This window comes from Sinohyriopsis cumingii, chromosome 7, assembly GCF_028554795.1.
Source record: "Sinohyriopsis cumingii isolate HCF-2022 chromosome 7, ASM2855479v2, whole genome shotgun sequence".
NCBI lineage: Eukaryota > Metazoa > Mollusca > Bivalvia > Unionida > Unionidae > Sinohyriopsis > Sinohyriopsis cumingii.
The window spans coordinates 62377122-62391815 of NC_142967.1; the positions used below are offsets into that span (position 1 = coordinate 62377122).

The window sequence follows — 14694 nt, forward strand, 5'->3', positions numbered from 1 at the left end:
ATTCACATCCAGATGGTAACTGAACAGGTTAGAGAAACATTTGAATTTTGTCTTTGATATGGTTAATTAACAGAGGGTTGACTAGCACCTGAGTCACGCTAGTGAGAACTAGGGTTGCGACTGAAAATGGCTAACTAGAACAATGGCTGCCCTATATTGAAAGTAAACGAGCATCCGTTTCATGCTATATGGCGGAAGAGTTAGATATAATTGTTCAGGACAACAAATGAGACTCGATGAGAAACACTATGAGTCAGTTACAATAAAACTCTCAATATAAATCTTATGATCCTGATTTCAGCCTTAAGTCTGAAATTTCAAGTCAAGACGTACGATGTTTGATTGTTAAAATATAACTCAGAATTGAATTTATTTAAATCAGATCACTGGATTCATGACTTTTTCTTATGTCTGGACTTAGATTCGGCTCTTGTACTGAGTCTGAACTTGGATTCAGTTAATGCAGTCAGTGTACTCAGTTAGACTTGGATTCAGCTAGTGTACCCAGTCTGCGCGTGGATTCAGCTAGTGTTCTCAGTCTAAGCCTGGATTCAGCTAGTGTTCTCAGTCTAAGCCTGGATTCAGCTAGTGTGCTCGAGGCATGGGGATAATGATTGTTTCAGTCTTCAACCTGGACTTAAAACAAATTCGCCAGCAAACAGGAATAATGACAAAGAATGTTTTCATCGGATGGAATGACGACGTGAAAGCTTGTGTGAGTTTTTTAAGGTGGTGATGATGCTAGCAGTAGTAGTAGTAATTGGTACTACGATCGTGTAATTGTTGTACACACAGGTAATATCAGTAAACACGGTACTAATAATGGTGATAATTGGTTGTGGTGATGCTAGTAGTGGTGGTTATACTGACCGAGTTTTTTCTGTTTTACTGGATGTTGATATTAAAACAGAATTAAAATCTAAAATGAGTAAGACATAATCATAATACCACACATAGTTAATCTTTATTTTACCGTTGTGTAAGTGTTGGGTGGTTTTTTTACCATTGTGTAATTGTAGGGTGGTTTGTTTTACCGTTGTGTAATTGTTGGGTGGTTTGTTTTACCGTTTTGTAAGTGTGGGGTGATTTTTTTACCGTTGTGTAATTGTTGGGTGTTTTGTTTTACCGTTGTGTAATTGTTGGGTGTTTTTTACCGTTGTTTTATTGTTGGGTGGTTTGTTTTACCGTTGTGTAATTGTTGGGTGGTTTGTTTTACTGTTGTGTAATTGTTGGGTGTTTTTTTACCGTTGTGTAATTGTTGGGTGGTTTTCTCATGGATTCATTAGGGTACGAATGGTATGCTCTCTAAATTACTAGTCAAACATATTAGTGCAGAAATTACATAGAATCAATTTATCAATCAAGGTAACATGATTTTTGTCTTTTATAGATCTACTTTATTATACAAACATTCACGATGTCAATGGAAGTAATAACAATGCTGCTCAAATAGTGTAACTTTGTGACTTGTCTGAGAGATTATTTATTTTCCCAAAGATGTCTACTATAGCCTTAAGATAGTAAAAAAAATTTGGCAAACATTCTACATATTTATTTTCCGTTCCTAGTATATTTTTACAGGTTAACTTTATTTACCTTGTATTTCAAAATACGAAACTACAAGATTTCCCATCAGGCCATGCGACGCTTGAATATATGTATCTGAAGGAGTTAAAATGTCAACAGTTTTTTTTTTACTCAGGCATTAAAGAAAAAATGTAATATATAAAAAGACGAATATTACATTTTGTCAAATATAATTGATTCAACACTAGTGTATGTACGAGGTTAGCTCATCTATATCTCATTTTGTCGACAATTTGAAAACGCTAGTGTTGTCTCGCTCAAAATGACTTGCTGTTGTTCCCCTTTATCGCTGCTATTTTTTAATTGTTGTCCTTTTAATCTTTTGTACGACTTGAGTTATGGTAAATTTACAAAAGGAATATGGGTGCTGAAGAGTGATGCTAATCTTCAAAGCTTTGATTACGGAGCAAAATTGTATATGATCCAGAGGAAATATTTTCCTATGTTAGTTTCAGATATATTACCTAGTGTAATGTAAAGAACAAAACATTTTAATTCGTGTCCTCACCATCAGTTAAAATAACACGTATTTTACATCACTCAATGAAATGTATCCGGTATCAACATACTACAAGGAAACTATTCTCTGTTTTTGCCCAATGAAAGACAGCCAGAATGTAATATTATCGAGTGAAGAAAGCGAAACATTGAAAAAGCTGAAAGATTAATGCGGACGTCAAGACAGATATCAAGGTCCTTTTTATGGTGAAATAATATGGAAGTAATTCTGAACAATCTAATTAATCGGCACACAACTGTGCAAAGATGCCTTTGATATTTTATATAGCGAGAAATTATCGTATACATAAATGAGCCGACATAACTGCAATATTTCATAGTGAGGGAATATCGTACAGAATGTAGACCATCTCACAATCTCACTCTCTGAGTTTTGATCTCGCATAGAACGATACCATTTCTTTACGTGCCTTGATATTTTTCACGTTACATATTAGTTAAATTCATTCTTCACGATAAAATGCAGTTTGATAAAGCTGTAATAAGGATCAAATCATGTCAGACAATTGTGTGTGCATGTTCTGTTCGCTTTAAGCATATCTGATTGTCAAATGTGTGACAGTCTGAAATTGGGCACGAGCTATTTCGACTCACAAATGCCCATTTTCCAGCCCCACCCAGCCCTCATGTCAAATGTTAAGTCTAAAGATGATATACCAATGGCAAATTGACACGGTCTAAACTATCTGAATAGTAAATAGACAGACAGAATTAAGTGTAAAAGTGGTTGTGTAAAAGGTACATAGGCAAAGCAAGTCTAAAAGTTGTGTGAACGGAAAAAGAAACACAAACTTAAGTCTAAAAGTTGTTGTGTGATTGGAAAATTGACACACAAAATTCAGTCCAAAAGTTGTTGTGTGAATAGTAAATAGACAGACAAAATTTAGCCTAAAAGTTGTTGTGTGAATGGTAAATAGACAAGATTCAGTCTAAACGTTGTTGTGTGAATGCTAAATTGACAGACAAAAAGTAGGTCTAAAAGTTGTTGCATGAATGGTACATTGACAGACAAAAATTAAGTCTAAAAGGTGTTGTGTGAATGGAAAATAGACACACAAAATATGAAAACGTTGCTGCGTGAATAGTAAATTGACACAAAAATTTTAGTCTAAACGTTATTGTGTGCATAGCAAATAGACACACAAAATTAAGTCTAAAAGTTGTTGTGTGAATGCTAAATGTGCAGACAAAATAATGTCTGAACGTTGTTGTTTGAATGGAAAAGAGACACACAAAATTCAGTCTAAAAGTTGTTGTGTGAATAGCAAATAGACACACAAATGTAAGTCTAAACGTTGTGTGCATGGCAAATAGACACAAAATTCAGTCTAAAAGTTGCTGTCTGAATATTAAATAGACAAACATAATTAAGTCTAAAAGTTGTGTGAATGCGAAATTGACAAACAATTGACAGACAAAATTAAGTTTAAATGTTGTTGTGTGAATGGTAAATTGACAGACAAAATATAGTCTAAAGGTTATTGAGTGACTAGTAAATAGACAGAGAAAATTAAGTCCAAAAGTTGTTTTGTGAATAGCAAATAGAGACACAAAATTAAGTCTAAAAGTTGTTGTGTGAATGCTAAATGTGCAGACAAAATAATGTCTGAACGTTGCCGTGTGAATGGAAAATAGACAAACAAAATTCAGCCTAAACATTGTTGTGTGAATAGTAAATAGACATACATAAATAAGTCTAAAAGTTGTGTGAATGCTTATTGACAGAAAAAATTAATTCTAAATGTTGTTGTGTGAATGATACATTGACAGACAAAATTGTGTCTAAACGTTGTCGTGTGAATGGTAAACAGACCGACGAAAGTTAGTCTAAAAGTTGTGTGAATAGAAAATAGACACACAAAATTAAGTCTTTATGTTATTATGTTAATAGCAAATAGACACACAAAAACGTTGTTGTGTGAATAGCAAAGAGACACACAAAATTAAGTCTAAAATTTGTTCTGTGAATGGTATATCGATATACATCATTAAGTCTAAAGGTTGTGTGAGTGCTAAATTGACAGACAAAAGTAAGTCAAAACGTTATTGTCTGAATAGTAAATTGACAGCTAAAATTAAGTCTTAAATTTGTTACGTGAATGGTAAATTGACAGTAAAATTATGTCTAAACGTTGTTGTGTGAGTGGCAAATTGACACAAAATTCAGTCTAGTACTTGTGTTAATAGCAAATAGACACAAACTATTAAGTCTAAATGTTGTGTGAATGGTAAATGGGCAGTCAAAATTAAGTCTAGAAGTTGTTGTCTGAATGGTTAATACACAGACAAAATTCAGTCTGAAAATTGTTGTGTGAATACACTGGTCAACAGTGAAATCATTACTGACTTGAAAAGGCCCTAATCTGTAGTATTTTGGTGTGCCGAACACGAATATAACCGTGAAAAATTTGTATTGGCTCTCGTTTTGAAGATATTCATATACCTCATTTTCTATGTTTCGCTGTGTAAATTTCTCCAGTAGGACTGCAGCAACATCCGGAATAATGATGTAACATTGCATAATACCATCATGCTCACATCATCCACAGTTGATTGCATCATTTTCTGATGCAATGCAATACTAATGCCATGCGGCTGCTGAAGTAAGTTGACGTCAGCAGTGTACTATACATGTGTAGGCCTATTATACTAATGCCAGGCGGCTGCTGAAGCTGACGTAAGCAGTGTACTATATAAAGCCCAATCAGATAGGTTCAGCATTTAAAATATTTTAGACGTTGTGCGAGACAGTTCAAGCTACTGTTACATAAAACTTATTATTTTATCCATTTACGTACAATAAAGAACAGTAATGCCTCGAAAGTGTGTTAATACCGCGGACAATTTTTGCTATATTTGTGGGGAAGTGACATTTGCCAACCAGAAGAAAAGTATCAATTCTCAAGTAAAGAAGGCATATCTTTACTTCGGATGCAAGGTTGGTGACCAAGACAAGCCTTGGGCTCCGCATATATGCTGTGCTACATGTACAACACAGCTTTCACAGTGGTTGAATTGCAAAAGGTCATCAATGCCGTTTGCAGTCCCAATGGTGTGGAGAGAGCCAAGCAACCACCTAAATGACTGTTACTTCTGCTTGGTTCCTCCTCTTTCCGGCGGAATAACGAAGCGAAAGAAGTCGAGAATAGTCTACCCAAACATTCCGTCTGCATTGAGACCAGTTCCACATGGTGAGGGACTTCCTATTCCAGAACCTCCAGCAGAATATTCTCTTGATTCATCTGACGAAGACAAAGGTGAGTCGACCTGTTCTTCTCCTGGTCCATCAGCATGCAGTGATCCAGATTTTCACTGTGGTGCATCATCAACCCCACACAGAATAACACAGGAAGAACTAAATGACCTGATTCGTGATTTGGACTTATCAAAGAACAAGGCAGAATTGCTAGGATCAAGACTCCAACAATGGAATCTTCTAGAAGAAGATGTCACAATTACTGCATATCGAAAGCGCCACCAGCAATTGGAGCCTTTCTTCAGAAAGGAAAGTAATCTGATATCACTGGACAACAAATTTTTACAAAAGTCATGTTACTGAAATAAAATTAGTCAATTCTTATCAATTTTTATGTACTGAACACAAATATGACAGTCAAATTGCAAAATTGGCTCTAGTTTTTTTGTAATCTGCAAGAAATTAATGTTTACATAACGAAATGCATTCCAATAGTAAAAGGTCAACTGTAATAGCCTACCTATAAAAAATCAAGTCATTGACTACATCTTAGATTTCTTCGCCTGTCTCTTGTACAGCTGTTCGGGAGCATCTCTGAGGAGTGTCCAGCAGTAGTCAGCCAGCATTGTAGTGGACCATTTTCCCTGGTATCTTTGTTCCATTGTTGCGATATCTTGATGAAAACGTTCGCCGTGTTCATCACTAACAATACCACAGTTGCTAGGAAAGAAATCCAAATGGGAATGAAGGAAGTGAATCTTTAGAGACATATTGCAGCCAAGTTTCTTATACTTCATCAACATGTCTTCTACTAGTTCCTTATAGTTTTCTGCCCTAACATTTCCGAGGAAGTTTGTAGAAACTAGGCGAAAAGCATTCCATGCTTGTTTCGCGTCACCTTCCAGCAAGTTGTTGAACCGGTCATCTTTGAAAAGCTCTCGAATCTGAGGACCCACAAAAACTCCCTCTTTAATCTTTGCTTCGCTGAGTCGAGGGAATTTTTCATGCAGGTATCGGAATGCTGGCAAAGTCCGGTCAATGGCTTTCACGAAGTTCTTCATCAAACCTAGTTTGATGTGAAGGGGTGGTAGCAAGATTTTCTGAGCCTCAACCAGAGCTGGGTGTTGGATATTCTTCTCTCCAATGGCTACATTCTGCCTGTGAGTCCATTCCTTCCTCATGTAGTGCATTTCCCTTGCTCGGCTATCCCACTCGCATAAGAAACACATGTATTTTGTATATCCTTGCTGCAGTCCCATTAAAAGGGCAACTACCTTCAAATCACCACAGAGGTGCCAGCTGTACTTGTTATACTCAATGGAATTCAGTAGCTGCCTTAAGTTATCGTATGTCTCTTTCATGTGGACAGCATACGCTACTGGAATAGATGGAAGAATGTTTCCATTGTGCAAAAGCACAGCCTTGAGACTCAGTTTCGAAGAGTCCACAAATAGTCTCCATTCTTGTGGGTCATGAGTGATTTTTAAAGCATTCATGAGGCCCTCAATATCGGAACAGAATATAATCTGTGGCTAGGTACATGTAATACAGTCTCTTACCTGGAAAAACACATTCACCCTATATAACGTTGTACGTATGTACAACGAGAAATAGTCTAATTGTTTTTAAGACAACACCAAGTTATTTCTTTGCCTTATTCTGTGACAAGGTTTTAATTAAGACAAATCAAGTGCATCAGTTTCATTATTAACAGTACATTTGGAAGTAGGATTTGGTTCACATGGAAGTGTTGAAATGGTACAGTCTTAAAATTATTTATTAGTGATTGACAGAATGTAACACAAATGAACAAACAGCGAAAAGGTTTTGTTAACACAGTTTTCTTATCATTCTGATATAATGAATGGCAGTATTGGTGGTACGTACACCACCCTTTTCGGTGGAAGATGGAAGTTAATCACCCCCAAAAATGTAAAAGTCATAAATTCTTGACTGTACCTGTTTCTTCAGTTGGAGTTGAGGAAACTGTTTCTTGACATCCAAACTGTATTGTGTGATTATCTCTAATATATTGCAAAAGCACAGTATCGATGGGCCACTAACGCACAACACACACTACAGCACTGATGAGTCTGCTTTGGTGACAATTATATTTTTTTACCAGTGTTTGACTTGGACAAGATTTTAAATTCTAATTTGGAAACAATATACAGTGTATTGTATATTTTAGAGTGTGTTTACAGTTCTCATTAGGCGTATACTATGTTCAACTGTTCGCATTAATGGTCATTGATACTGATACGTGATAGCAGACCAAAACATGATTATTCAAAACAACCATAAAGACTGTGATAAATGATAAATATTTATTTATTTGGTTTTCATAAATATCAATAAATATTATGAGAACTGATTAAAGGTATAAGTTGTGTAAAGCAACTTACCAGACGATATTTCACAGACATAATCAGACGAGTCAAAGTGGCTGGAACACACAACACTGTGTGCCGTGGGCTTCCAAAAGTCTCTCCGTATAGCCACCATCCAAGATCTAACCCGATCTTTTTGGAACCAGGGAAATGTATGACCCCCTCTGCTTGTGCACTGGGGTACGCAATACTCCGGAGGCATTATTATGCTATGGAAATAGCTAACTACTTCATGTAGCTTTCTCGCTCTTTATTGCTGTTGCTTATGGATGCTCGCCTCTTCTGGTTTGAAAAGAACCCGGCTGTTGATGAGCGCAGCCTGGCGGTAATGATTGTTTCGGAGAACCCCGTTAAACTGTGCCGGCAAGTTCTTTCCATTAGATTTCATAATCAAAGTTCACCTTCCTTAACAGCTAAGAAACTCCGACCTGTATTTGCAAGATTTTCTTTAGGTTTGCAACGATAATTAATATCACAACAAAATATGTTTAAGTTACATGAAATAATAGTTTGGTATTTTAGATCAAACATTCAATAAAATACTTTTATTGTAAATAAGCTTGTCATTAGTTTGAAACATTTAATTCTGATTTTTTAACTTGTCTGACATTTAATTATTCATTTTATATTCCAAAATAGAGAAATTCCAGAATTGTATGAAGTAGGTATGACTGAAGAAAATTGATCATTTTTATGTAATTTTTAGATCTAAAACGTAAAACTTATCTACATGTATTTCTGTATCTGGAATGTGATTTTATAAAATTTCAAATAAGTTCTTTTCGTTAGACTTCATGAGAGTTCACCTTCCTTTTACAGTTGATCCCGTCCCCAATGATGTGAAAAATAATATCAACATCACTAGGAGTGCGTGTCATTACACTGGGTATGTCGAAGAGAACTTTCTAGCAATGTGTTAAAAGTACCAGACAAATTATTTCCTAAAACGTTACAAGAAAATCATTTTCCTAAGAGTATGCGTGTATCAGATGAATCTTTCGTATAATCAATGTAATGTCGATAACAGGCGGCATCAATTCATTTTACTGATTCTTCTCAACTTTGTGATATATCGTTGTCATCCAGACGTGTTCCAGGTCCACATTAATTATATCGAGCTATACGTTTTCTTCCTGGATATTTAGCGAACGGTACGCCAAGAACTCTTCCAAGCGCAGATGTTATATAGGCATTATCTTTTAGTACCTGTGAATGAATATTGTATCTTTCCGCATCATGTACATATTATTTTGGCGGCACAACTTCCATTTGTCATCATGATCGGTGTTGCATCCCTGGTTCATATTGGAGTATGACAGAGCACACAATACGAACTCATGCTATTTGTATTTTTAAAAAGTACTAAATGAAGTCACCAATTAGTTTGAAAACACAGTCCACTTACGGTAATAGACTTTTTAGCACGTTGTAACAAAACCACGGAAAAGAAGCACGGCGCGGCATTTTCAAATTGCGTATGCGTCATCATCATTGGCAGATCCGGGTCAGAAAAGAATCGGTTGTTAAATCTTATCGAGCGTTGGCTCACTTGAGATGTATTATATTTAGTCGCGCAATCTGCGAATGATCCATCGTGTTACGATGTACATTGAGATTTTAGCTACGATGCCACGGCGCGTAAACACACCACGTTAGCGAATCACGTTGACAAGCAAGAACATATAGTGAAATTAAAACAGATAGCGACAAATCACCGCTCGTCGTTAAATAATCTTGTTGTGTTCGACGAAGTGCCTGGAAGAAAAAAATCCCGAACGAATAAAACAAGACGTGGAACGCGTTCAAGAATTTATCAAGGAAAAAGTCTCCATCGCGGATTTACCACGGTAAATGTACCAAACACATAGCATGGGGCATTAATCATTTTTTGGTAAGGTCATCCATCAATGAAAAATGCATCCAATATGTCAATGGATTTATTTGCACCATATTTTAATAAGTTACAATATGTATAGTATATTCACCATTTGTTCTGTTAGAGAACGAGATCGGAGGGTGCACACAAGTAACCGTTTTCGTTCATAAACCTCCACCTACACTACATCTTTAAGAATGGCTATTTAGAACTTAATAAATTTTAGCTAATTGTTATTGCTTTTCTTATCCTCATTGATCTACGTTCCTTCGTGTGATTTCCAGTTTATTCGTATCAAGTTTTATGTATATAAATACGTAAGTTCCTCCAAAACTTTAATCAAACCGTTAAATTTATCGAAACTATAATATTTTTCTTTTTTTACATTTTCCCTTCCTATCTTACTTTGGCATCTTTTTTGTACGGTTTCTTTTTGCTTTTCTTGTTTAGCTTATCAATTTTGGCTGTCAATTTACCATTCACACAACAACTTTTAGATTTAATTTTGTCTGTCAATTTAACATTCAAACAACAACTTTTAGACTTGTTTTGTCTGTCAATTTACCATTTAGACTGAATTTAGTCTGTCTAATTACCATTCACACAACAACTTTTAGACTTAATTTTGGCTCGTAATTTACCATTCACAAAACAACTTTCAAACCTAATTTTTGTCTGTGATGTGATGTGATTTTGATTTTTAACGTAGCTTTAACAATTTTTCAGTCATATCGCTACGATGTATGCAATGTGGCAGCTTATAGTGATGTCTAGCACTGGGGCATCATGTCGCAGACATGTAGCATGATGTCCCACCCAGTCACATTATCCTGACACCAGGCCGACCAGTCCTAACACTAACCTCTTAATGCTGAACGCCAAGCGAGGCAGCTGTTAGTACCATTTTTTAAGTCTCTGGTATGACTCGGCCGGGGATCGAACCCACGACCTCCCGCATCCGAGGCGGACGCTCTAACCACTAGGCCACCGGAGCGGTAATTTTTGTCTGTCAATGAAACATTCACACAACAAGGTTTAGGCTTAATTTTTTTCTTCTGTCAATTTACACTTCATATAACAACTTTTAGACGTAATTTTAGCTGTCAATTTACCATTCACACAACAACTTTTAGACTTAATTTTGTCTTTTCATTTACCATTCACATAACAACTTTTAGACTGAATTTTGTCTGTCTATTTACCATTCACAAAACAACTTTAAGACTTAATTTTAGCTGTCAATTTACCATTCACACAAGAAATTTTAGACTTAATTTTGTGTGTGTATTTGCTATTCACACAACAACATTTAGTCTTAATTTTGTCTGTCAATTTAACATTCACACAACAACTTTTACACTTAATTTTGTGTCTATTTGCCATTCACACAACTTTGAGACTAAATTTTGTCCGTCTATTAACCATTAAAGCATCAACATTTAGACTTAATTTTGTCTGTTGATTTAACATTCACACAAGACAATTTAGACTTATTTTTGTCTGTCCATTTACCATTCACACAACAACATTTAGACTTAATTTTGTGTGTCTATTTGCTATTCACACAACAAAATTTAGACTGAATTTTGTCTGTCAACTTAGCATTCACACAACCTTTAGACTTAATTATGTATGTCTATATACCACTCACACAACATCGTTTAGACTTAATGTTGTGTGTCCATTTGTTGTTCACACAATATGACTTAGACTGAAGTTTGTCAATGTACCATTCACACAGCAACTTTTAGACTGAATTTTGTCTGTCAATTTAACATCCACACAACAACTTTTACACTTAATTTTGTGTCTATTTGCCATTCACACAACAACTTTGAGACTAAATTTTGTCAGTATATTAACCATTAAAACATCAACATTTAGATTTAATTTTATCTGTCTATTTACCATTCACACAAGAAAATTTAGACTTAATTTTGTCTGTCCATTTACCATTCACACAACAACATTTAGACTGAATTTCGTCTGGTAATTTACCATTCACATAACAACTTTTAGACTGAATTTTGTCTGCCTATTTACCAGTAACAAAACAACTTTAAGACTTAATTTTAGCTGACAATTTACCATCCACGCAATAACATTTAGAATTAATTTTGTCTGTCAGCTTAGCATTCACACAACCTTTAGACTTAATTATGTATGTCTATATACCATTCACACAACATCTTTTTGACTTAATGTTGTGTGTCAATTTGATGTTCACACAATATCACTTAGACTGAAGTTTGTCTGCCAATTTACCATTCACACAACATTATTTTGACCTGATTTTGTGTCTATGTGCTAATCACACAACAACATTTCGACTGAATATTGTCTGTCATTTTACCATTCACACAACGTTTTGACGTAATTTTGTCTGTCAATTTACCATTCACACAATAACGTTTATACTAAAATTTGTCTGTCTATTTACCATTGACACAACAACTTTTAAACTTAATTATTTCTGTCTATTTACCATTCCCACAACTACATTTAGACTTAATTTTGTGTGTCTATTTGCTATTCACGCAACAACGTTTAGACTGAATTTTGTCTGTCAATTTAAAATTCGCACAAAAACTTTCAGACATAATTGTGCCTGTCCATTTACCATTCACACAACTTTTAGAATGAAGTTTGCGTGTCTATTTCATATTCACACAAACACTTTTAGACTTAATGTTGTGTGTCTATTTACCATTGACACAACAACTTTCAGACTTATTTTTGCAGTCAATTTACCATTCATGCAACTTTTACACTTAATTTTGTGTGTCTATTTGATATATTACTTGTGTCAGGTATCATGACTAACATGAGGTGCACGGGTATTCTACCCCGACTTGTACTCACTCTCCTATGGATTTAAGTAAGACAATTCCCGAAAAACCACACTGGTCATTTTTTGGATCACGTCAAGGAGTATACACTCTCCTTTATTCTCCAGCCATAGGGGTAAGTGTTAAATTTACATTCTATTTATTTGATAGGCGAAGCTTATTCGGTTTGTACTGTGTTATCGCGTAATAATGTTTACTACAACGCAGATTTTTTAAAAGTAATATCATATATATAGAAATTATGCATAAACTATTATGTCCCATTTGGTTTTATTATAGCTGTGTATGTGAACCTGTAGCTGCGTCTGTGTGTCTGTGTGTCTGTGTTGGCAGCTGTGACTGTGTTGGCAGCTGTGACTGTGTTGGAAGCTGTTTCTAACTGTGTTTGAAGATGATTCTGACTGTTTGTAGCTGACTGTTATAGTAGCTGTCTATTATGGTAGCTGACCGTGTCTGTTGCCGTGAATGTATATGAAATGTTATTGTGAATATAACTAGAGCGGTCCGAAGCTGTACGAAGCCGTCTAAAGTTTCTTGGAGTCATCTGGAGCTTCCACAACAACGCTGTCTGTTGTGATAAGATTATTGTGAATCTTAGTCGTGATAAGATTATTGTGAATCTTAGTCGTGATAAGATTATTGTGAATCTTAGTCGTGATACGATTATTGTGAATCTTAGTCGTGATAAGATTATTGTGAATCTTTAGGTGTGTCAAAGATTATTGTGAATCTTTAGGTGTGTCAAAGATTATTGTGAATCTTTAGGTGTGTCAAAGATTATTTTGAATCTTTAGGTGTGTCAAAGATTATTTTGAATCTTTAGGTGTGTCAAAGATTATTGTGAATCTTAAGTTGTTTCAAAGACTATTTTTGAATCTTTATAATTTTGTTCTTGTTGAACAACATACTGTTTAAGGGGTAAGTGCAGCCCATGAGGGTTCTTGGATCTGCACTTCATTTTATTCAATATTTGTTTTGTTTATTTTCAATTGTATTTTTACATCATATATTTATCATTATTAACTCATTCATAAATTTCCATCTTTCTTACATTGTGTTTGGCTTGTTCATTTCATCCAAAAACCCACTCGGTTACAATTCTGTGACAAACCTGTTACTCAAATGTTGTTGCAAAATTTATTATAGTTTTTTTTTTTTTCTGTAAGTCTGTGATAACTTTGAAATTCACCAGATGCAGTTACAATTTTATTTCAGTGGATCCAGTCTACATCCCTGCTTCAACCCAGACTTAAGAAACCAGCACAAGGGATTGTGGGACACAAAGCTGATAAAGCAATGTTTGTATCAAGAATTTAATGACCAATGTTTTGTATCCAGAATTTAGTGACCAATGTTTTGTATCCAGAATTTAGTGAATGATCCCCAGGGTATACATTTTTATACCGAACTGGAGAATCATCAGCATTTTATCAGCCAAGAATCGGTTGTCTTCCAAAAGCGTGCTAAAAGATAGAAGAATCGCAAGCAAACGAGTCCATGTTGAAAGAATCATTGGTTTAGCAAAGACATGCCAAATTCTGTGAAACCCCCTTACAGAATCTGCACTGGCAACATAAATAAGTGTTCTTTACTTTTACTAATTCCTTTAGCAATGGGATTGTACTTAGACATGCCTAAATATCTTTGGTAAGAAAACGCTAAATGTTCGGAAAAACATCTCATCTTATTCTGTGGGTTTTTTGTGTGTGCAATAGAATGGTTTAACAAAACAATACATATGGTTCCTTCAGAACAAATACATTTATTGAAATTCTACGGTGTTTTACTACATGTACTTAAGTACATACCACAGTTAACATACAATTCAAAATAATTTAAGTGATACACAATTATGCACTCTGATTATTGTGTGGGTTTTCTTGATTGCTTATAAAATATGAATATGTCATATTAATAAAAAAAACATCATTTTGAACCCAATATTTGCGTTTGTCTTCCATTCAATTACTGGTTTCAATGTAGATAAAAACCAGGATGAATAGGAAATACAATAATGTTAGATCCTAAACTTAAAAGTCATAGCTGTAATATTGCTTGTAAAAGTGATCATTGATTAATGCTTCTTAGAAATGACTTTCAAAAAATTATTTAAGTTTAGTTAATATCTTGTCTAATAAAGTCCTTGTCAAATTTTATTGAAACAACCTTTAATTCCTTCATGGTGAAGACAAAAATGTTGCACTCCTTTCTCCCAGAGCACATAATTTGTCTCTGAATCAGATAATAATAATCATGACTGGCGTAAGGCCCGATGAT

The 14694-nt window shown here is 34.9% G+C and overlaps 1 long non-coding RNA gene across 1 annotated transcript; it reads left to right on the forward strand.

The window, feature by feature from the left end:
• Positions 1-183: 183 nt before the first annotated feature.
• Positions 184-14335, forward strand: LOC149795379 (uncharacterized). Its single transcript, XR_016422318.1, has 2 exons — positions 184-715; positions 13633-14335. It is a non-coding gene; the product is annotated as an uncharacterized LOC149795379 (long non-coding RNA).
• Positions 14336-14694: the final 359 nt, after the last annotated feature.